The sequence below is a fragment of the Coregonus lavaretus genome, assembly GCF_964263955.1.
Source record: "Coregonus lavaretus genome assembly, chromosome: 18".
In the NCBI taxonomy this organism is placed as follows: domain Eukaryota; kingdom Metazoa; phylum Chordata; class Actinopteri; order Salmoniformes; family Salmonidae; genus Coregonus; species Coregonus lavaretus.
In genome coordinates, this window is record NC_140005.1 from 30,089,011 (window position 1) to 30,111,972 (window position 22,962).

The following is a 22,962-nucleotide window of genomic DNA, read 5'->3' on the forward strand; positions in this document are numbered from 1 at the left end:
TCCAGATACATGTCTAAATAAGGAATATAGTCAATACAATGTGTAAACATGCTTTAATGGATAAGAGGAAGAGGCCATATGGAAACATGCCCATGGTCTTTTGGAGTAAACAACATGTGACATCTGGACGTTGAAAGATAAGGGTAGAGTGGCACTAAAAGATGTTAATCATTTATCTTAAGGGGAGTAGCTTTGTATGCTATGTAAACATGACTGTGCATTTGTGTGTGTGTATATAAGAGATCTCTAAGCCAAAGAGAGACAGCCGTTCCATGGAGTGGCTCGGCTTTGTTACGCAATAATAAAGTCTAATTTCTGGATTCACAAGCTCCAACCTATTGAGAGATATTTTTGAGTTGACTATTTTTTAGTCAAATATTTCTACGACAAAACCAAACTCTGCATTCCACAGTAAGAACATCATACCATAGGTCAAGCGTGGTGGTGGTGGTGTGATGGTTTGGGGATGCTTTGCTGCCTCAGGACCTGGACGACTTGCCTTCATAGAAGGAACCATGAATTTTGCTCTGTATCAGAGAATTCTACAGGAGAATGTCAGACCATCCGTCTGTGAGCTGAAGCTGAAGCACAGCTGGGTCATGCAGCAAGACAATGATCCAAAAACATACAATCAAGTCTACATCAACATTTCTAAAAAGCAACAAATTGGAAGTTTTGGAATGGCCTAGTCCAGACCTAATCCCAATTGAGATGTTATGGCAGGACTTGAAACGAGCAGTTCATACTTGAAAAACCACACGTCACTAAGTTAAAGCAGTTCTGCATGGAAGAGTGGGCCAAAATTCCTCCACAGCAACGTGAGAGACTGATCAACAACTACAGGAAGCATTTGGTTGGAGTCATTGCAGCTAAAGGTGGCACAACCAGTTATTGAGTGTATTACTTTTTCACACAGGGGAATTGGGTGTTGCATAACTTTGTTTATGAAATAAATATGTAATTGTTGTGTTATTTGTCCACTTATGTTCCATTTATCTAATATTAGGTTTTGGTTGAATAACATTCAGTATCACAAATATGCAAAAGTAGAGAAAATTAGAAAGGGGGTAAATACTTTTTCATAGCACTGTATATTTGTATATATATATATATATATATATATATATATATATATATATATATATATATATATATATATATACAGTGGGGAAAAAATGTATTTAGTCAGCCACCAATTGTGCAAGTTCTCCCACTTAAAAAGATGAGAGAGGCCTGTAATTTTCATCATAGGTACACGTCAACTATGACAGACAAATTGAGAAAAAAAATTCCAGAAAATCACATTGTAGGATTTTTAATGAATTTATTTGCAAATTATGGTGGAAAATAAGTATTTGGTCACCTACAAACAAGCAAGATTTCTGGCTCTCACAGACCTGTAACTTCTTCTTTAAGAGGCTCCTCTGTCCTCCACTCGTTACCTGTATTAATGGCACCTGTTTGAACTTGTTATCCGTATAAAAGACACCTGTCCACAACCTCAAACAGTCACACTCCAAACTCCACTATGGCCAAGACCAAAGAGCTGTCAAAGGACACCAGAAACAAAATTGTAGACCTGCACCAGGCTGGGAAGACTGAATCTGCAATAGGTAAGCAGCTTGGTTTGAAGAAATCAACTGTGGGAGCAATTATTAGGAAATGGAAGACATAAAAGACCACTGATAATCTCCCTCGATCTGGGGCTCCACGCAAGAGCTCACCCCGTGGGGTCAAAATGATCACAAGAACGGTGAGCAAAAATCCCAGAACCACATGGGGGGACCTAGTGAATGACCTGCAGAGAGCTGGGACCAAAGTAACAAAGCCTACCATCAGTAACACACTACGCCGCCAGGGACTCAAATCCTGCAGTCCCCCTGCTTAAGCCAGTACATGTTCAGGCCCGTCTGAAGTTTGCTAGAGTGCCTTTGGATGATCCAGAAGAGGATTGGGAGAATGTCATATGGTCAGATGAAACCAAAATAGAACTTTTTGGTAAAAACTCAACTCGTCGTGTTTGGAGGACAAAGAATGCTGAGTTGCATCCAAAGAACACCATACCTACTGTGAAGCATGGGGGTGGAAACATCATGCTTTGGGGCTGTTTTTCTGCAAAGGGACCAGGACGACTGATCCGTGTAAAGGAAAGAATGAATGGGGCCATGTATCGTGAGATTTTGAGTGAAAACCTCCTTCCATCAGCAAGGGCATTGAAGATGAAACGTGGCTGGGTCTTTCAGCATGACAATGATCCCAAACACACCGCCCGGGCAACGAAGGAGTGGCTTCGTAAGAAGCATTTCAAGGTCCTGGAGTGGCCTAGCCAGTCTCCAGATCTCAACCCCATAGAAAATCTTTGGAGGGAGTTGAAAGTCTGTGTTGCCCAGCGACAGCCCCAAAACATCACTGCTCTAGAGGAGATCTGCATGGAGGAATGGGCCAAAATACCAGCAACAGTGTGTGAAAACCTTGTGAAGACTTACAGAAAACGTTTGACCTGTGTCATTGCCAACAATGGGTATACAACAAAGTATTGAGAAACTTTTGTTATTGACCAAATACTTATTTTCCACCATAATTTGCAAATAAATTCATTAAAAATCCTACAATGTGATTTTCTGGATTTTTTTTCCTCATTTTGTCTGTCATAGTTGACGTGTACCTATGATGAAAATTACAGGCCTCTCTCATCTTTTTAATTGGGAGAACTTGCACAATTGGTGGCTGACTAAATACTTTTTTTCCCCACTGTATATATATATCGTATTTACCAAAAGTATGAAAGTGTACTGAAATATTGGAACGTGCAACGACGTGTGATTCGGGTCGTCACTGACAGTGCCAGCAACATGATCAAGGCATTTAACCTCCTCCCTGGCACTGAAGAGGAGGCGGAGGGTGAAGTGACCGCGGATGCCAGCAGCAGCGCAGAACATGAAGAGGAGGATGAGGGACCACCTGCGCCCTCGCAAATCCATGTGGAAGTGATAACCTCTAATGTAGAAACTATGATAAATCAGTACTTTACTGTGTCAAATTTACATCTGAGATGCCCCATTCACATGCTTCAGCTGGCGATCAAAGACGCCATTAACGAGCACGACAACATGAATAGGCTGTTAGTGAAAGTCGGGCACCTGGTGAAAAGCGTACGCAAGAGCACCCTGAACACAGAGGAAACCGACCAATTAGGTGTCCGCACCACAAATGCCTGCGCCACTCGATGGAGCAGTCAGCTGCGGATGATTCAGTCGTTCATCCGGTTGTTCCAAAAAGACCCGTTATGGCAAAACAAACTCAAGTCTAATGTTGCTAACGTGGTCCTCTGTAGCTCAGCTGGTAGAGCACGGCGCTTGTAACGCCAAGGTAGTGGGTTCGATCCCCGGGACCACCCATACACAAAAAATGTATGCACGCATGACTGTAAGTCGCTTTGGATAAAAGCGTCTGCTAAATGGCATATTATTATTATTATTATCACCCTGAATCAAGTACGGCAGCTGACGCACCTTGTCAGTGTGCTGACACCACTGGCAGACCTCACAGACAAAATGCAGAAGGAGCTGGGGAACCTGGGGATGATCCTCCCTGCTGTCACAGAAATCAAATCCCTGCTCACCGATGACACTCACGCTGCACTTTCAATGGGCATCCCTGCTTTTGCAGAAACATTGGCAAACAACGTGTCAATTCGCTATGGAATATACTATACTGATAAACATCTCATTTTAGCATCAGTGTTAGATCCCCGTTTCAAGACAGAATGGATAATCCGAGATGAGTCTGTATGCAACAAACTCGGGGAGAACCGTGACCTCCTCATAAAAGAAGCTGAAGAAATTAACGCTCCCAGCGGCACACCCGAGACAGACACCCCACCCGCCGCTGACCTGAATCCCGAGCCTGAACCAAAAAGAGCTCGCCTGTTCGGGTCATACTTCAGTGAGCAGCTACGCATAACCGGAGACGCCAAAGGTGAAGTCGAAAATTACCTCTCATCCCCGAGACAGAACCCGGACGCAGATGTTATTCGATTTTGGAAAGAAAACTCCATGTCTTTTCCCCGCCTGGCTAAAGTAGCTCGCATTGTGTTCAGCATCCCAAGCGGGTCTGCGAGCGCAGAGAGGGTTTTCTCCGCTGCTGGCCTGCTGTCAAGAAACCACCGCATGAGTCTGAAGCCTCAGACATTGGCCAAACTTGTGTTCTTGAAGGTGAACTCAAAAGAACTGTAGATAAGGAAAGCGATTCATTTAAATTTTTTTTATTTTAAAGTTTGACAATGGATATAAGCCAATTTAAATTTTTATCAACGTGCAAGCTGCGCAAAAGTTCAGTTATCAGAATTTTGGCCTAATAGTTAATTTACTTTTAAAACTTTGATGTATAGCCTGTATATTTTTATTTATATAATTAGGCCCATTGATTCGTTTAATTTTACATGACTTTTTGTGTATATTCCTTCTTACATAGGCTAGGCCTAATTTGTAATTTGAAATAAAACATTTATATTTGGAAAATGTTGTCGTTGCTCTTTAGTTCTTTGGGAGGTAAGGCTGTGGTTTAAGCTAAAAGTGAAATACATGCAGATTTTTTTCCTTTTTTGGAGCGAGCGAGGGGGCGATTTGAGTGGAGCGCGATGCAAACTTCGTTGAGCGCTGAGCGATAATGAGCGGACTGGCCTGATGTGGCTTTGAGCGGGGGGAGCGGAGGGGTGAACAGCTCCGTGAGCGATGAGCTGAGATTCTCACCGCTCCACTCCGCTCATATGCTCTGGCTCGTGCATCACGTCGGCTGGTCTTTCTCATTCAAAGTTCTAACCATTCTAAACGTGCAGTCGACACTCTACAGACCAGAAAACGTGAGAGTGGCAACTGCACTTTTAGAATGGTTAGAACTTTGAATGAGAAAGACCCGCTGACGTGAAGCACAAGCTCACGTTACAAATGGTTGAACCTCTACAGACCAGCCGACGTGCAGCGGGAGTCTCCAGACCTTAATCCCATAGAAAATCTGTGGAGGGAGCTGAAGGTTCGAGTTGCCAAATGTCAGCCTCAAAACCTTAATGACTTGGAGAAGATCTGCAGAGTGGAACAAAATCCCTCCTGAGATGTGTGCAAACCTGGTGGCCAACTACAAGAAACGTCTGACCTCTGTGATTGCCAACAAGGGTTTTGTCACCAAGTACTGTTATGTTTTGCAGAGGGGTCAAATACTTATTTCCCTCATTAAAATGCAAATCAATTTATAACATTTTTGACATGCGTTTTTCTGGATTTTTTTGTTGTTATTCTGTCTCTCACTGTTCAAATAAACCTACCATTACAATTATAGACTGATCATGTCTTTGTCAGTGGGCAAACGTACAAAATCAGCAGGGGATCAAATACTTTTTTCCCTCACTGTAGTTAGTTAGTAAATGAATTATTAAGACAATTTGTGTATTGCTGATTCATCAATAAGGTTAGGGTTCTTGCAGGTTCAAGGATTATGCAACGTTCAAAATGAGACGGATGAGGTAATGATTTAATAAGTGACTGTTATCAATATATAACATATATATCTTCTAAGAGTTTAATTCGGGAGATGTTAACTCGTTAAACAACTTCTTCCGTGGTGCCCCAAATTCCTAATGAGTTAATTGTTACATGATTAATTTAATCGAGTGACAATTAAACATAGTTAGTTGATTCGTTAAATAACAGTCATCACACGACACAGCATACAGAGTTCGCTCACATGGAAACTATGTAGCGACACTAAATACACTAACTGACTGGCTGGCTGGCTGGCTGGCTGTGCTCTAAGACTGAATGTTGCTACCATAGAGATCCTATGAAATTATTCTAATTCCTAATTATGTGGTTGCTACTGTAAAACAAGTAGGGTGCAAAGAGTTATAAGTTACATGTTTGCCAACAGTGTGCCAAAACCTAACTGTTTTAACGTTTTTTTCCTCCCCTGTTTTTAGGGTTTCACTCTCAGTTGGATGGTAAGTACTTTTCTCATTGAATGACATTACCATGCACCTATTCACTAACTAGTGCGCTTTCAATCTCTTCACTTCCTTTGTGTGCTCCATTTCGTAAAGCCTCATCCATCTGTCTCTGTTAGTGTGCGGAACCCCTCCTCTCAACACTAGGATAGTGGGGGGTCAGGATGCTCCTGCTGGGAGTTGGCCATGGCAGGCCAGTCTGCACAGATTTGGCAGCCATTTTTGTGGGGGATCCCTCATCAATAAAGAGTGGGTGCTGACTGCTGCTCACTGCTTCTCCAGGTGAGGAATTGCAGGATTGATAGAATCTTAACATTTAACTCTTACACCAAACCTAATCATAACTCAATTGAGCCTCCTTTTACAGTAATACCGTTATCTTTTTTATATATATATATTTTCTCAGCACCAGTACATCAAATTTGGTGGTCTACATTAGTCGTCAGAGCCAGAAGGTCTCTAACCCCAACGAGGTGAACCAGGCGGTCACTCAGATCATGTCCCACCCCAACTACACCAGTAGTACCAGTGACAACGACATGTGTCTTCTCAAGCTCTCCTCCCCTGTGACTTTTACCAACTACATCCGGCCAGTCTGCCTAGCTGCACCAGGCAGCTCCTTTCATACTGGCACTACTAGCTGGGTCACCGGCTGGGGAACCATCCGCAGTGGAGGTGAGATTAAATCTAATGCATGGGCAATAGTCAATATGTTACATTTATCCGTAATATAATAGTAGTGATCAATTGTGACAAAATACATTTTCCTCAAATAAACCTTCAAAATTAATAGATCAAGTAATACATTTCAAATCATGTAGTACCAACTTTACTTGTCTGAGTGTGTCTCCCACCTCCTCAGTGTCCCTGCCCTCACCAAAGACCCTACAGGAGGTGGATGTACCAGTAGTGGGAAACAGGCAGTGTAACTAACTATGGAGAAGGTTCAATCACAGACAACATGATCTGTGCTGGTCTAGCAGCAGGAGGAAAGGATTCCTGTCAGGTAAAATCTCTTGGTTATCCTTTTTGTTTATTACAGTGTGGGTCAATTACATATTGGTCCGATTCTCCGGACACAGGTTATACCTAATCCTAGACGAAAAAGCATTTTCAGTAGAGATTCCACATTGAAAATGCTTCTTCATCTGGGAAACCGACCCATTATGTTTCATAATCCTGTGAAAATGCAATCTCAGTGACACTGTAAATCTGTCAATGCATAGGGGGATTCTGGAGGTCCGATGTTAAACAAACAGGGTACTCACTGGATACCAGACCTGGATCAACAGCCAGATCAGCAGTGACCAGCCAGGCTTCGTCACCTTCTCCTCCAGTGGGACTGACTCTGACCTTAGTGTCTTCTGCACCGGTCTTTCAGCCCCTACAACCACAACCGCATGCACATACCTATAGTCTAACTTGTGCTTATGGCTACACCTTAATGTGAATCTTTACTTCTGTAACAAATCTGACTACTAGATTTCTCCCTTTTATTTGTCTCTCAAATGTTTATCTGTCTCTCCCTCCCTCTGCAGCTGTGGTGTGTGGCAGCGCCAGCACCTCTTTGAACTCCCGTGTTGGTGGTGGAAGCTCGTTGGTGACAGCAGGTTTGTGGCCCTGGATAGCCAGCCTACAGACAAACGGAGCGCACGTCTGCGGGGGCACGTTAGTGGCGGTAGACTCTGTCATGAGTGATGCTAGCTGCTTTTCTAGGTAAGTTAACTCTACCTGTATGTCAAAGGGGAGAGCAAGTAGCTGGTTGAAATGTCACTCCTTACATGATTCTAAGGAAATATAGTCATAGAACCTACATTTTGATTGGATTTAGATTTTTTACAGTGCACAACCGGTGCTGCAGAAAGCATGGTCATGGTGTCATCATCATGTCAACCAGTGTCTGGGTGTGACTCCATGGGACCAATAAGCACTTACTGTTGTAGTTACTGTAGAGTACCAGAGGGGGGAGCCACCAGCCAACATCTCTCCCAAACTACTGTACAATTCTTGGTTTTACCATCCTGATCAGCTGGACAGTTTTAAGTTTTGATAACTTCATAAGGACTTCATAACAGGTACATAACCCATGCATATCACATTCATAAGCAGCATATATGAATTTAGCGGCCCATTCAGACTTAGAAAATCTATGCCTTTTTTACTTTTTTATTTATTTAAGAACTTACATTTACATTTTAGTCATTTAGCAGACGCTCTTATCCAGAGTGACTTACAGTTAGTGAGTGCATACATTTTCATACTGGCTCCCCGTGGGAATCGAACCCACAAACATGGTGTTGCAAGCGCCATGCTCTACCAACTGAGCTACACGGGACACCTTCTCAGTAGTTGGTATTCAGACTTACACTACATGGCCAAAAGTATGTGGATTCGGCTATTTCAGCCACACCCGTTGCTGACAGGTGTATAGAATCGAGCACACAGCCATGCAATCTCCATAGACAAACACTGGCAGTAGAATGTCCCATACTGAAGAGCTCAGTGACTTTCAACGTGGCACCGTCATAGGATGCCACCTTTCCAACAAGTCAGTTCGTCAAATTTCTGCCCTGCTAGAGCTGCCCCGGTCAACTGTAAGTGCTGCTATTGTGAAGTGTAAACGTCTAGGAGCAACCACGGCTCAGCCGCGAAGTGGTAGGCCATACAAGCTCACAGAACGGGACCGCCGAATGCTGAAGCACCCGGTCCTCGGTTGCAACACACTACCGAGTTTCAAACTGCCTCTGGAAGCTACGTCAGCCCAAGAACTGTTCGTCAGGAGCTTCATGAAATGGGTTTCCATGGCCGAGCAGCCGCACATAAGCCTAAGATCACCATGCGCAATGCCAATTGTCGGCTGTAGTGGTGTGAAGCTCGCCACCATTGGAATCTGGAGCAGTGGAAACACATTCTCTGCAGTGATGAATCACACTTCAGCATCTGGCAGTCCGACGGACTAATCTGGATTTGGAGGATTGCAGATAAAGTTTGGTGGAGGAGGAATAATGGTCTGGGGCTGTTTTTCATGGTTCGGGCTAGGCTCCTTAGTTCCAGTGAAGGGACATCTTAACGCTACAGCATACAATGACATTCTAGACAATTCTGTGCTTCCAACTTTGTGCAACAGTTTGGGGAAGGCCCTTTCCTGTTTTAGCATGACAATGCCCCCATGCACAAAGCGAGGTCCATACAAAATGGTTTGTCAAGATTGGTGTGGAAGAACTTGACTGGCCTGACCAGAGCCCTGACCTCAACCCCATTGAACATCTTTGGGATGAATTGGAAATCAGTGACCGACATCACTAATGCTCTTGTGGCTGAATGGAAGAAAGTCCCCGCAGCTATGTTCCAACATCTACTGGAAAGCCTTCCCAGAAGAGTGAAGGCTGTTATAGCAGCAAAGGCGGGACCAACTCCATATTAATGCCCATGATTTTGGAAGATGTTCGACGAGCAGGTTCCACATACTTTTGTAGGTACGTAACGAGCTCTGTGGGTGTGGCTCCCTTGTTCGCACTCAATAAATGTAATTCAATTCAAAAGTTTTCGTTCAATTAGTTTTTCTGTTTATGTATTCCTTTAAATATTGTGTACCTTTTACTTTTAATTTGATCAGAACAAGACTATCTCAGGTCTGAATTTCCCCTTAAGGAATACTTATGTCAACAACTTCAAGACAAAGAAAATATCAACCTGCTACAATAATTAATAGTATGCAAAACGATGAAAACATGAATAAAGAGTTGAGTATGAAGGGTGCCTACCTAGGGCATAACACATTCATAACCCATACATATCACATTAATAAGCAGTACATAAACATTTCATAAGACAATAAATCGGAATGAGTTTAGTATACCTCACTAAGTAAAGTAGCCTTACACGAACCTTGGCTTGTGCAAACCAGAACGACTAATTGGAGCAGGAGCCTATCTCCTGTTTCTGTATGGAGAGGCAGCTTGATGTACACCCCTTGGACAAGACGCTAGTCTATCACAGGACCTCACTAAACAGAGATGCAACTCATTCCATCTCTCCAGCCAGCCCAATGCCTCTGAGTGGACCGTGATTCTGGGTCGTCTGAAGCAGAGCGGCTCCAATCCAAACGAGGTAACCCTGAACGTCATCAACATCACCATGAGCAACGTGACGGGCAAAAACGTGGCCATCCTGCGACTGGCCAGCCAACCCTTATTGTCTGACTACATCCAGCCTATCTGTGTGGACAAGGGAACCAGAACCTTCAGCACAGGGACTCTGTGCTGGGTAGCTGGCTGGGCAACAGGTCAGGGCAGGGGTGAGTGGAAGGACAACTGTCTTTGTGTGTTTGTGAGAAATGTGCCCTGTTCAGAAACAAACCCTATAGCGCCTAGGCACTTGGGTAGATCTGAAATAATTGGGTAAGCAATGGTGGTAGGTCCACCTGTCTCCTGATAGGATAGGTGGGATTTTCACCATATTGCTTACAACCTATCCAGAACTCTCAGATCTACACAAATGACTGTCATTTCAACAGTAAAACACTGTAGAATACACAGTCATTATTTATTTATATATTATGGTGCATTGTGGGAAAATGTTGTGGGCAGGGAAAGTGTCTTTGGCTCATTAATATATTTGAAGGCTTGCCTTATTAGAGGCTATATTTGTTGTACCTGTGAGTGAGAATGCTGTACCCCCACAGAATACAGTAATATACTGCATTTTAGGAAATCTACAAACCTTGTCCTGAAAATCTACAGTAATTTACTGTAATTCAGAATACAGTACCATACTGCATTTTTGGAGCGCCAAAAACCTTTTGAACACTAGTGGGTGCATGGTATTGTTGTTTATGACTAACATATTTTTAGGTGTGTCTTGTAAGAGGCTATATTTGTTGCACCCGTTAGTTAGAATGCTGTATGAATTTAACTGATATTTGGTAGTGGTTCCCTAACAATTTAATTTGTATAGGGGACAAATCAGAGTGGCATCAAGTCTCAAACCTTTAATGGTTGAATGGCTAGGCATGTCCTTTTGATCTGTTTTGCCCTGTAGACACTGTCAGCTTAGAAGCCTTTCTTAAGGCTTAATGTGTAAGTGATATAATACACAAATTATACAATGTGGACAGTTTATTAGGTACACATCTAGTACCGGGTCAGACCAACCTTTGCCTACAGAACAGCCTGAATTCTTTGGGGAAAGGATTCAAACGTGGCATTCAAACGTTGCTCAATTGGCATCAAGGAACCTAACATGTGCCAGGAAAACATTCCCCACACCAGAGCCACCAGCCTGTAATGTTGACACCAGGCAGGATGGGGCCATGGACTCATGCTGCTTATGCCAAATCCTGACTCTCCCATCAGCATGACGCAACAGGAACCGGGATTTGTCGGACTAGCCAATGTTTTTTCACTCCTCAATTGTCCAGTGTTGGTGATTGCGTGTCCACTGGAGCCGCTTCTTCTTGTTTTTAGCTGATAACAGTGGAACCCGGTATGGTCGTTTGCTGCAATAGCCCGTCCGTGACAAGGACAGACGCGTTGCGCGTTCCGAGATGCCGTTCTGCACATTACTGTTGTACTGCGCCATTATTTGCCTGTTTGTGGCCCACATGTTAGCTTACACGATTCTTGCCATTCTCCTTCGACCTCTCTCATCCACGAGCTGATTGCCCACAGTACTGCCGCTGACTAGATGTTTTTTGTTTGTCGCACAATTCTTGATAAACCCTAGACACTGTCGTGCATGAAAAGCCCAGGAGGCCGGCCATTTCTGAGATATTGGAACCGGCGCGCCTGGCACCGATGATCATACCACGCTCAAAGTTGCTTAGGTCACTCCTTTTGCCCATTCTAACGTTAAATCGAACAGTAGCAATGCCTTGATGCCTGTCTGCCTGCTTTATATAGCAAGCCATGGCCACGTGACTCACTGTCTGAGCGGGGTACCTAATAAACTGGCCACTGAGTGTATAGTAAGCTGGTATGCTGTAATATATAATTACATATTCACTATTAGCAATTCCTGAATAATTTTTCAATACAATTCAACAATAAAGTACTGTATTGCTGTATATTTAATGCAGCATACTGTAAATTATGGTGCATTGGTAGGAGTGTTGGGCCAGTAATCGAAAGGTTGCTGGATCGAATCCCCGAGCTGACAAGGTCAAAATCTGTCGTTCTGCCCCTGAGCAAGGCAGTTACCCACTGTTCCCCGGGCACCGAAGACGTGGATGTCGATTAAGGCAGCCCCGCACCTCTCTGATTCAGAGGGTTGGGTTAAATGCGGAAGAAACATTTCAGTTGAACGCATTCAGTTGTACAACTGACTAGGTATCCCCCTTTCCTTTCCTTTCCTTTCATCCAGGTCTTGGACCCACCACGTCACCTGCGGTGTCCCACAAGGATCTAATCTTGGACCCATCCTACTCGTCCTGTACATGCTTCCCCTCGGTCGTGTCATGAGCCGGCATGGAATCTCATTCCACTGCTATGCTGATGACACCCAGCTGTATGTAAAAACTACCCCAAGTCCCTCTGATGCATGTGCCCGTCGGAACACCTGCCTTGAGGGGATAAGGGCATGGATGAAGCAAAACTTCTTTCAACTGAACAGCAGCAAACCGAGGCCCTACTTGTTGGCACCCCCCACCAGGTCCAGCATTCACCAATAACACACCTCCCTCTCGCCCCCTCAGTTTCCAATCTGGGTGTAAAGCTTGATTCCTCCCTGACCTTAAGCAGCTACATCAAATAACTGTGTAAAGTGTCATTCTATCACTTCAAGAACATTGACAAACTCCGTCCCACCCTCACTCAGTCTGATGCAGAGAACCTTGTCCATGCCTTTATCTCCTCAAGCCTGGACTACTGCAACACACTCTTCGTCGGGATCCCTGGCAGGAGTCTCCAGAAGTGCAAATACATCCAGAACAGCACTGTCAGGATCCTGATGAGAGTGCAGAAACATCTTCCCCATCCTGGCATCTTTGCACTGGCTCCCTGTCTCATTCCGGATTTAATAAAAAACCCTCCTGCTGACTTTCCAGTGTAGTCATGGAAATGCCCCTCCTTATCTCAAATACCATAACCCCACCCGCACTCTCGGGTCAAGCAATGGCCTGCTCCTCCACACCCCAAGGACCAAGCTCCGCTCCTTGGGGGGGGTGGGGGGGGGGGGGGGGGTCGGGCTTTCAGCTCGACCACCCCGAGCCTCTAGAATGCCCTCCTGGACCACCTGAAGGCACCACAGACTCTGAGCTCCTTTGAAAGGGGCCTAAAGACTGTTCTCTTTATGAAGGCTTTCTGTTGATAGCTGTACTCCTTGGTGACCTTGTCCCTTGTAGCGTCAGCTGTGTTCTTTGTGTCAGTTGCCCTGTCTATTTGGTTTTAATTGTAAATTTGAGATTATTCTGTATAATGAAAAGCGCTTTACAAATGTAATAAATTATTGTTCATTGTGGGAGGGGAATTAATCGCTGTCTCGTTAACATATTTTAAGGCGTGCCTTGTAAGTGGCTATAATTGTTGCACCCAGTAGTGAGAGTCCTGTACCAATTTAAGTGATATGTGATAGTAGTTCCCTAACAATTTTAATGTATTTAGGGGACGGATCAGAGTGGCAGCAGGTCTTAAACCTTTAATGGTTGAATATTTAACCATGTCCATTTGATCTGTTTTGCCCTGTAATCACAGCCAGTTTGGAAGCCTTTGTTTAGGCCTCTAGGCCTCATTAATATGCTGTAATATACAAATCCCTAGCAGCCAACCTGCTTGCTCTAATCCCTTGTAATTACAGTGAAATACTGTAGAAAAGTACTTTCTTACAGTTTATTTACAGTCCCTTACAGTATTGTACTGTGTTTCATTGCTTTGAAGTTATAGTAATTTACAGGAAGCTGGCAAGTTACCGTGAATATCTCAGTAATGTATTGGCACTATCCAGAGATAGTCAGAGATATATCATCATAAGATATCTTGTTGTAATTACAATTATTTTAAAGACCAGTATTTCCTTAACTACAACAACATTTTCAGTAATGGTTATAGAAACATTTACATGCTATGACTTTTATCAACCTTGGTTGACTGCACCGACTGTAAGTTGATAAGGACAAGAGCGCCGCTAAATGACCAAAATGTAAAAATGAAAACTTGCAAAGAACACTGGGTAATATGTCACTGGGTAATTGCAGTAATTGTAATTGGTACTTGTAAATTAGTAACTGACTTGGTACTGTAAATTAGATTAAAGTAAACATTTTGGTACTGTAAAATGGAGTACAGTAGCTGTACTGTAAAATAAATTACAGTAACTTACTGGCCAATTGCTGCCAGTAAGTGGCTGTACATTTTAGAGGAAATATTTTACAGTGTAGGTATTGTTTCCGGACGGGACCGACCTTAGGTGTGTGTGTGTGTGTTGGTATGATAAGTAATAAACCCATCTCTATTTGTCCTCAGCTGAGGAAGTTCTGCAGGAGTTCCAGACCTCTGTGGTGGAATGTGTGAATGTTTCATCTACGGACAACATTTGCACTGGAGCTGTGACACTACTGCAGGTATAGTACAGATCTGTCCGTCTTACTATTTAGCTTGCAACATGTTGTTATACGCACATAACAATATAACCATATTAACCCTAGTTTACTTCTTCCCACAGGGTAATGCGGGTGGTCCTTTGATGTGTAAGCAAGGCAACTCATGGTTCCAGACTGCTGTGTTGACTGTCGACAGCAGCAGCAACACCACTAGCAATAACAGCACCAACAAAGCACGTTGGAGCAGGAGTTCCCGCACCTCCCTGATCCAAGTCTTCACCAAAACCTCCCGCTTCCAAAACTTCCTGGCTGCCAATTTGGGAACCTTCCTATCCCCCACCACCACAACCACCTCAGCTGGTGACAGCAGTGGAGAATCCCTGGCCCACTCCTCTCTCCTCCTCTTCTCCCTCTCCTCTGTCCTACTGTTGGGTTGGTGTTGGCACTAGGCAACTCCACGGCTACCATTGACAAGCCCTCTCTGTAACCTCCAACCAATCAAAAGTAGATTTTTCGAGCCATTCATACATTTTTGTCAGTGACTGGCAGTGTGTCAAAGCCAGGATTGCAATTTTTAACTCAGGGAGCCTAAATTTCCAGTCATTTGAATGATGAATGTTTCCAACTTCCTTTGTCTTAAAGCTGAGAAACAGCCCCTTAAAATTATATGACATACAATAGCATCCCATCAAACAAATTGTATTAAGTCAGGAAATAACCTTTTTTATTATAAGGTTTGAACAATAAAAATACCTTTTACTGTGAACAAGTTACAACTGGTTTAGTGACTGCTGGTTCTAAAATTCTATGGAATGTTCCTTGATCAGACACTTATCTGGATAGTATATTAAAAATACCTGCATCAAAACAAATTACAAATAGCATTTAGTCTTACATATGATAAGGAAAGAAATAAGCAATAACTTTATTAAAATAATAAGGTTATAGGGAATACATAGTCTCATTCAAACCTGTCAAAACGTGAAAGTTGTCACTATCATAGCCATAACATACATATACAGTGGGGAGAACAAGTATTTGATACACTGCCGATTTTGCAGGTTTTCCTACTTACAAAGCATGTTTAGGTCTGTAATTCTTATCATAGGTACACTTCAACTGTGAGAGACGGAATCTAAAACAAAAATCCAGAAAATCACATTGTATGATTTTTAAGTAATTAATTTGCATTTTATTGCATGACATAAGTATTTGATCACCTACCAACCAGTAAGAATTCCGGCTCTCACAGACCTGTTCGTTTTTCTTTAAGAAGCCCTTCTGTTCTCCACTCATTACCTGTATTAACTGCACCTGTTTGAACTCGTTACCTGTATAAAAGACACCTGTCCACACACTCAATCAAACAGACTCCAACCTCTCCACAATGGCCAAGACCAGAGAGCTGTGTAAGGACATCAGGGATAAAATTGTAGACTGAGTTGATGCCAAAGAGCTCCATTTTGGTCTCATCTGACCACAACACTTTCACCCAGTTCTCCTCTGAATCATTCAGATGTTCATTGACAAACTTCAGACGGGCATGTATATGTGCTTTCTTGAGTAGGGGGACCTTGCGGGCGCTGCAGGATTTCAGTCCTTCACGGCGTAGTGTGTTACCAATTGTTTTCTTGGTGACTATGGTCCCAGCTGCCTTGAGATCATTAACAAGTTCCTCCCGTGTAGTTCTGGGCTGATTCCTCACCATTCTCATGATCCTTGCAACTCCACGAGGTGAGATCTTGCATGGAGCCCCAGGCCGAGGGAGATTGACAGTTCTTTTGCGTTTCTTCCATTTGCGAATAATCGCATCAACTGTTGTCACCTTCTCACCAAGCTGCTTGGCGATGGTCTTGTAGCCCATTCCAGCCTTGTGTAGGTCTACAATATTGTCCCTGACATCCTTGGAGAGCTCTTTGGTCTTGGCCATAGTGGAGAGTTTGGAATCTGATTGATTGATTGCTTCTGTGGACAGTTGTCTTCTATACAGGTAACAAGCTAAGATTAGGAGCACTCCCTTTAAGAGTGTGCAACCTAATCTTAGCTCGTTACCTGTATAAAAGACACCTGGGAGCCAGAAATCTTTCTGATTGAGTGTGCAAACCTGGTGGCCAACTACAAGAAACGTCTGACCTCTGTGATTGCCAACAAGGGTTTTGCCACCAAGTACTAAGTCATGTTTTGCAGAAGGGTCAAATACTTATTTCCCTCATTAAAATGCAAATCAATTTATAAAATTTTTGACATGCGTTTTTCTGGATTTTGTTGTTGTTATTCTGTCTCTCACTGTTCAAATAAACCTACCATTAAAATTATAGACTGATCATGTCTTTGTCAGTGGGCAAACGTACAAAATCAGCAGGGGATTAAATACTTTTTTCCCCTCACTGTATATAACATTAACCTCAGTGATTTTGTCATCAAAATTGATCTGGAATTACAGTGCCTATAGAAAGTCTACACCCCCTTGAATTTCTTTTCACATTTTGTTGTGTCAGTGCCAGAGTTTTATCTACATACCATACTCCACACTTAAGGGATTTTTTGTGTGTGAAAAAAACCCCAAGTATACATTAAAAATACAAAACTGAAATATCATAACTGGATAACTCTCCATCCCCCTGATTTAATAGTTGGTGGAAGCACCTTTGGCAGAATTTTCAGCTGTGAGTGTTGGGATAGGTCTCTACCAACTTTGCACACCTAGATTTGGCAATATTTGGCCATTCTTCTTTACGAAACTGTTCAAGCTATGTGAAGTTCCTTGGGGAGTGTTGATGGACAGCAATCTTCAAGTAATGCTACACATTTTCAATTGGATTTAGGCCGGGGCTCTGACTGGGCCACTCAAGGACATTTAGCTTTTTATTCCTTAGCCACTCCACTGTAGCTTTGGCTGTGTGCTTCATTGTCATGCTTAAAGGTGAACTTCCGTCCCAGTTTCAGCTTTCTTGCAGAGGGCAGCAGGTTTTCCTCAAGGACATTGCTCCATTCATTTTCTCTTCTATCCTGATAAGTGAGAAACATCCCCATAACATGATGCTGCCACCACCATGGTGTTCTTCGGTTGATGTGCCGTGTTGGGTTTGCACCAAACGTGACACTTTGCATTTAGGCCAAAAAGTTCAATTTAGTTTCGGCAGACCACAAAACTTTTTGCCACATGGCTACAGAATCTCCTGAGTGTTTTTTTGCATATTTTAAACATAATTCAAGGTGGGCTTTCTTGAGTAATGGCTTCCTTCTTGCCACCCTGCCATACATGCCAGATTTGTGGAGTGCTTGGGATATTGTTGTCACACGCACACTTAGACCAGTCTTGGCCATAAAAGCCTGTAGCTCTTTCAAAGTTGCCATTGGACTCTTGGTAGCCTCTCTGATTAGTTGCCTACTTGATCGGTCATCCAGTTTGCAGGGACGGCCTGATCGAGGCAGGGTCTTGGTGGTGCCATATACCTTTCACTTCTTTATAATCGTCTTGACTGTGCTCCAATATTCAAAGCCTTTGAAATATTTTTATACGCATGCCCCGATCTTTGACTTTCCACAATTTTGTCCCAGAGTTCTTTTCAAAGCTCCTTGGTGCCCATGGTTGCTTTACAATTCACTACCCAGTAGAGGGAACCTGCAGGAACTGCTGAATTGATCCTGAAATCATGTGACTCACTACAATTTCACACAGGTGGGGGCCAATTAACTTGGTGTGTGATTTTGAAGGTGATTGGTTACACCTGCACTAATTTAGGATCGCTATTACAAGGGGAGTGGACACTTATCCAACCAAGCTATTTCAGTTTTAATTTTTTATAGATTTTGTTTAAAAAAAAAAAAGAAATCACTTGGATGTTGTTGGGTAGGATGTAAAAAACTATTTTATTTCCAGGCTATAAGGTAACAAAACGTGAACATTTTGAAAGGGGGTGTAGACTTTCTATAGGCACTGTACATAATATGATAAGAATAAGGCATATGATAACAATAATTGGCTTTTACAACTTCAAATTCTTCTGTACATCCATTCCACTAGGCCTATAGCCTATTACACGAAGAGTCAGAATGGGAACAATTTAAAGACCTGGGGGGGACAGGCATCAGTTGGCATGGCTTCAAGCATACTGTGTTTCTATAACCTCCCTATACCAGTGTTGAAACCAGTGTGAGCACAGTGGCCAATCTGGTTTCACAAGGGTATTATTTATATTCAACATCAATATGGAGTTTAATCTTTAATATTTGCATCATGTTTGTACATACTGACCCATCTGTCCGTGGGATGCCTTCCTCAGGATCTCAGTCTGTTTGACAGCCAGACCTCTCACATTACCAAGCACCTCTGTCCGCTCAGTGTAGGCCAATGCCAGGTTTATCCTGCACAGGAGGAACAACAGTTTATCATCTTTCAATGCTAGGTCTGCATTCCAAATTGCACCCTATTCCCTAGACGGGGCGTCAGTGTAGACATCTTTGATAGTTACCTTTAATAGTGCTTATGTCTGCAATGGTTCACACTAACTGGAGTGCCAAAACCTTTCATTTTTGGTAATGTTCTAGGAACGTTCTCCAACTGTTTTTAGTTTTTTTTGTCATTTAGCAGGCACTCTTATCCAGAGCGACTTACAGGATGTTCACCTAGTCGGCTCGGGGATTAGAACCAGCGACCTTTCAGTTACTGGCACAACGCTCTTAACCACTAAGCTACCTGCCGGTTTGACATTGGGAATGTTCTCAAATAGTTCAGAGAACGTTAAGAAACAATGTTCTTCTGTGGGAATTTCAGAACTTCAGCATAATGTTTCCTCATGGTTCTATTTAAAGTCATGTTCTCAAATTGTTCAGAGAACATTAAGAAAACTTTAGTAACATTCAGATAACGTTCTAAGATTGTTATTTAAAAAATATACATTCTGTTCTAAGCATCAAAACTCTCTATCCTTTATCTTGTTAAGTGTGTTCAGGTGTGCTGGCTGTGCCCACTAATTGGCCACACCTGATCTTAATAAGTGATTATTTCCTTTGAAATGGGGTCTGTTTGAATAGACTAAAATGAACAGCTTTGTATGAGTAAAAAAAAATAAAAAAAAATAAAAGACATGCAAGCTCCAGTGGACTAATTGGTGCAGTGGACTAATTCCATGGATAGAGGACAGAAGATCATAGGTTTCAATCTCACTGATGCCGTGCCACAATAAAAAATTAATGTATTTGCATAATTCATTCCAAAGCAAATTAACCTCCATAGGAGGTCCCGTACCGGGAAGAAAATGACTTCTACTTTCACCCCTGCATAAAAATGACTGTATATATGAATTGACAAAGCCATTGATCAAGTGACACCATTGATTCCTACGTGAAGACTCATTAGAGCATTGAAGACAAACTAAGTCGATTAAGATGGAGTCTCGTGGAGACATAACATGCACAGTTTGAGCTATGCTACATGACCAAAAGTATGTGGACACCTGCTCGTCGAACATCTCATTCCAAAATCATAGGCATTAATATGGAGTTGGTCCCCCCTTTGCTGCTATAACAGCCTCCACTGTTCTGGGAAGGCTTTCCACTAGATGTTGGAACATTGCTCCGGGGACTTGCTTTCATTCAGCCACAAGAGCATTAGTGAGGTCGGGCACTGATGTTGGGCGATTAGGACTGGCTCGCAGTCGGCGTTCCAATTCATCCCAAAGGTGTTCGATGGGGTTGAGGTCAGGGATCTGTGCAGGCCAGTCAAGTTCTTCCACACCGATCTCGACAAACCATTTCTGTATGGACCTCGCTTTGTGCATGGGGGCATTGTCATGCTGAAACAGGAAAGGGCCTTCCCCAAACTGTTACCACAAAGTTGGAAGCACAGAATTGTCTAGAATGTCATTGTATGCTGTAGCGTTAAGATTTCCCTTCACTGGAACTAAGGGGCCTAGCCCGAACCATGAAAAACAGCCCCAGACCATTATTCCTCCTCCACCAAACTTTACAGTTGGCACTATGCATTCGGGCAGGTAGCGTTCTCCTGGCATCCGCCAAACCCAGATTTGTCCGTCGGACTGCCAGATGGTGAAGCGGGATTAATCACTCCAGAGAACGCGTTTCCACTGCTCCAGAGTCCAATGGCAGCAAGCTTTACACCACTCCAGCCGACGCTTGGCATTGCGCATGGTAATCTTAGGGTTGTGTGCAGCTGCTCGGCCATGAAAACCCATTTCATGAAGCTCCAGAGGAACAGTTATTGTGCTTATGTTGCTTCCAGAGGCATTCTCGAACTCTGTAGTGAGTGTTGCAACCGAGGACAGATGATTTTTACAGCAGTCGGCGGTTCCATTCTGTGAGCTTGTGTGGCCTATCACTGCGTTGTTGCTCCTAGAAGTTTCCACTTCACAATAACATTACTTACAGTTGATCGGGGCAGCTCTAGCAGGGCAGAAATTTGACAAACTGACTCATTGGAAAGGTGGCATCCTATGACGGTGCCACGTTAAAAGCCAATGAGCTCTTCAGTAAGGCCATTCTACTGCCAATGTTTGTCTATGGAGATTGCATGCTCGATTTTATACACCAGTCAGCAACGGGTATGGCTGAAATAGCCGAATCCACTCATTTGAATGGGTGTCCATATACTTTTGTATATATAGTGTACTCCAGGAAGGGACGTTGCAGCCTAGCTCAGTGCTGCCCTCTCTCATTGAGTAACTCTAATTGAAGGCCGTCTGGAGTACTGAAGGCAGCCATTACCAATTACATTATCCTTATAACTTCTATGTGCAATTACTGGTACCATGATTGTGTTAAGAAAATATATATTTACACGAAGATTCACAACGATTGCCATTTTTCCATTCACTATAATGCCCAGAGCCATATATAGAGAGAGTTCGACAGGTTTTAGAACGGTTGCCAGGTTAGCGCCTTTTTTCTAGAAAATGTTGGTGATGAAACAGTAGGAGAGCGCCTCCACCAATTCCCTATGAAATGACCAGCTGTAAACAAGCAAAACAGAGCAGCGAATTTGAGTATTTCCTTGTCCTGCTGAGTTTATCATAATCGCCACAGTGTGCCTGCCTCTTATTTTTTTATACAACGTATTTTACGCACCCAGCTCTGATAGTATACCTTTACACACGTCCTTTGTATAGCCTTCATTCCCGTGCCTTATTTTTCATGTTGCCTTTATTTCTTATTTTATAATTTTCATGTTGCCTCTACACTGACGTGATGTACATTGATTTTGTATATAGCCTAGTTATTTAGGCCTACCTGTCATGTGACATTTACTTGTCCGGTTGTCCCCACCTCTATTTCTAGAGACATGTCAGCTTCCGTCCACAAAGCTGCCTGAGAAAAAATACTAGTAGTTGAAACGCGTTGCAGTTATGCCTCCTGATCAGTGGCGGTCAGTGCCGTTTAAAATGAGGGAGGACGATTTTTTTTTCATGAGCATGGCCTTATTTCTATTACAGCATATTGGATGACTGTCATGCATATTCCATTCACCCAGTTCAATGTAACAGCGATAGGTTTAGGCTACTACATGATACTAACATTTTCCCAATACCCATCATGAGGTTGCTACAAACTAGCCGATGAATGCCTATGAACGTTTACAAGGTAGGTGCACACAGGCCGAGAAACCAATTTGAGTTGACAGACACATGGACTGACGGTGACATTCAATATTGGACAAATTCAGGTATTTTATCCCCGTTTTGTTCCGTTTACTTCCGTTTAAGAAACGTCTTTCAACAGAATCAGAGGAATGAATACACCCCTGATCACGCGTAAACATAGTTCACTTTCATAGCAGCCACGTTGTATTCCTTCTATTGGCTCTCCTCCTCTCACCTCTTCCCTTCGCAAAAAAACCTTTCCAAGCCAAACCGCTACACACAGCCTACATCGTTGTCACCATATTTGCTAAAGTAACGTCATAGTCAGCATAGCTAATAGAACTAACACGTTAGTAAACCCGCAACAATCATGCAGTAACCTTACAGTGTAAAGTCAGTAAGCAGTTACACTGGTGGCCCAGTGGCAATAAATTAGTCAAACTAAAAGCTTACCTTGACTTGGAGGAGTTCCAGTGTTGTGTTGGGATAGTCATAGCCAGCTAGCTAACATAGCATCCCTCTGTTTGAGCAGGGTGTTTCAGTAGGCTGAACTAGCTAGCTGCATTTGCTAGCTAAGTAAGTGAAACTGAAAGTGAACAAAAAGCAGACTAAATCACTCTCTCTCTCTTTCTATTTCTCTCTTGCTTCTCCTTCATTTTGGAAGAAATGAATTTGTTGAAAACTGTTCAACTATTGTCTTTCTCTCTCTTGGAGTCAACTACTTACCACATTTTATGCACTGCAGTGCTAGCTGTAGTTTATGCTTTCAGTTCTACATTAATTCTCTGATCCTTTGATTGGGTAGACAACATGTCAGTTCATGCTGCAAGAGCTCT

General features: G+C 43.0%; 1 pseudogene across 1 annotated transcript; it reads left to right on the forward strand.

Moving 5' to 3' along the window:
• The first annotated feature begins 2,916 nt into the window (after positions 1–2,916).
• On the forward strand, positions 2,917–14,977 carry LOC311145624 (polyserase-2-like; annotated as a pseudogene). The gene is made up of 11 exons: positions 2,917–2,987; positions 3,857–3,978; positions 5,972–5,992; positions 6,115–6,277; positions 6,402–6,670; positions 6,858–7,001; positions 7,222–7,367; positions 7,534–7,711; positions 10,036–10,292; positions 14,452–14,549; positions 14,651–14,977. The product of its transcript is annotated as a polyserase-2-like (transcript).
• The last annotated feature ends 7,985 nt before the right edge of the window (positions 14,978–22,962 follow it).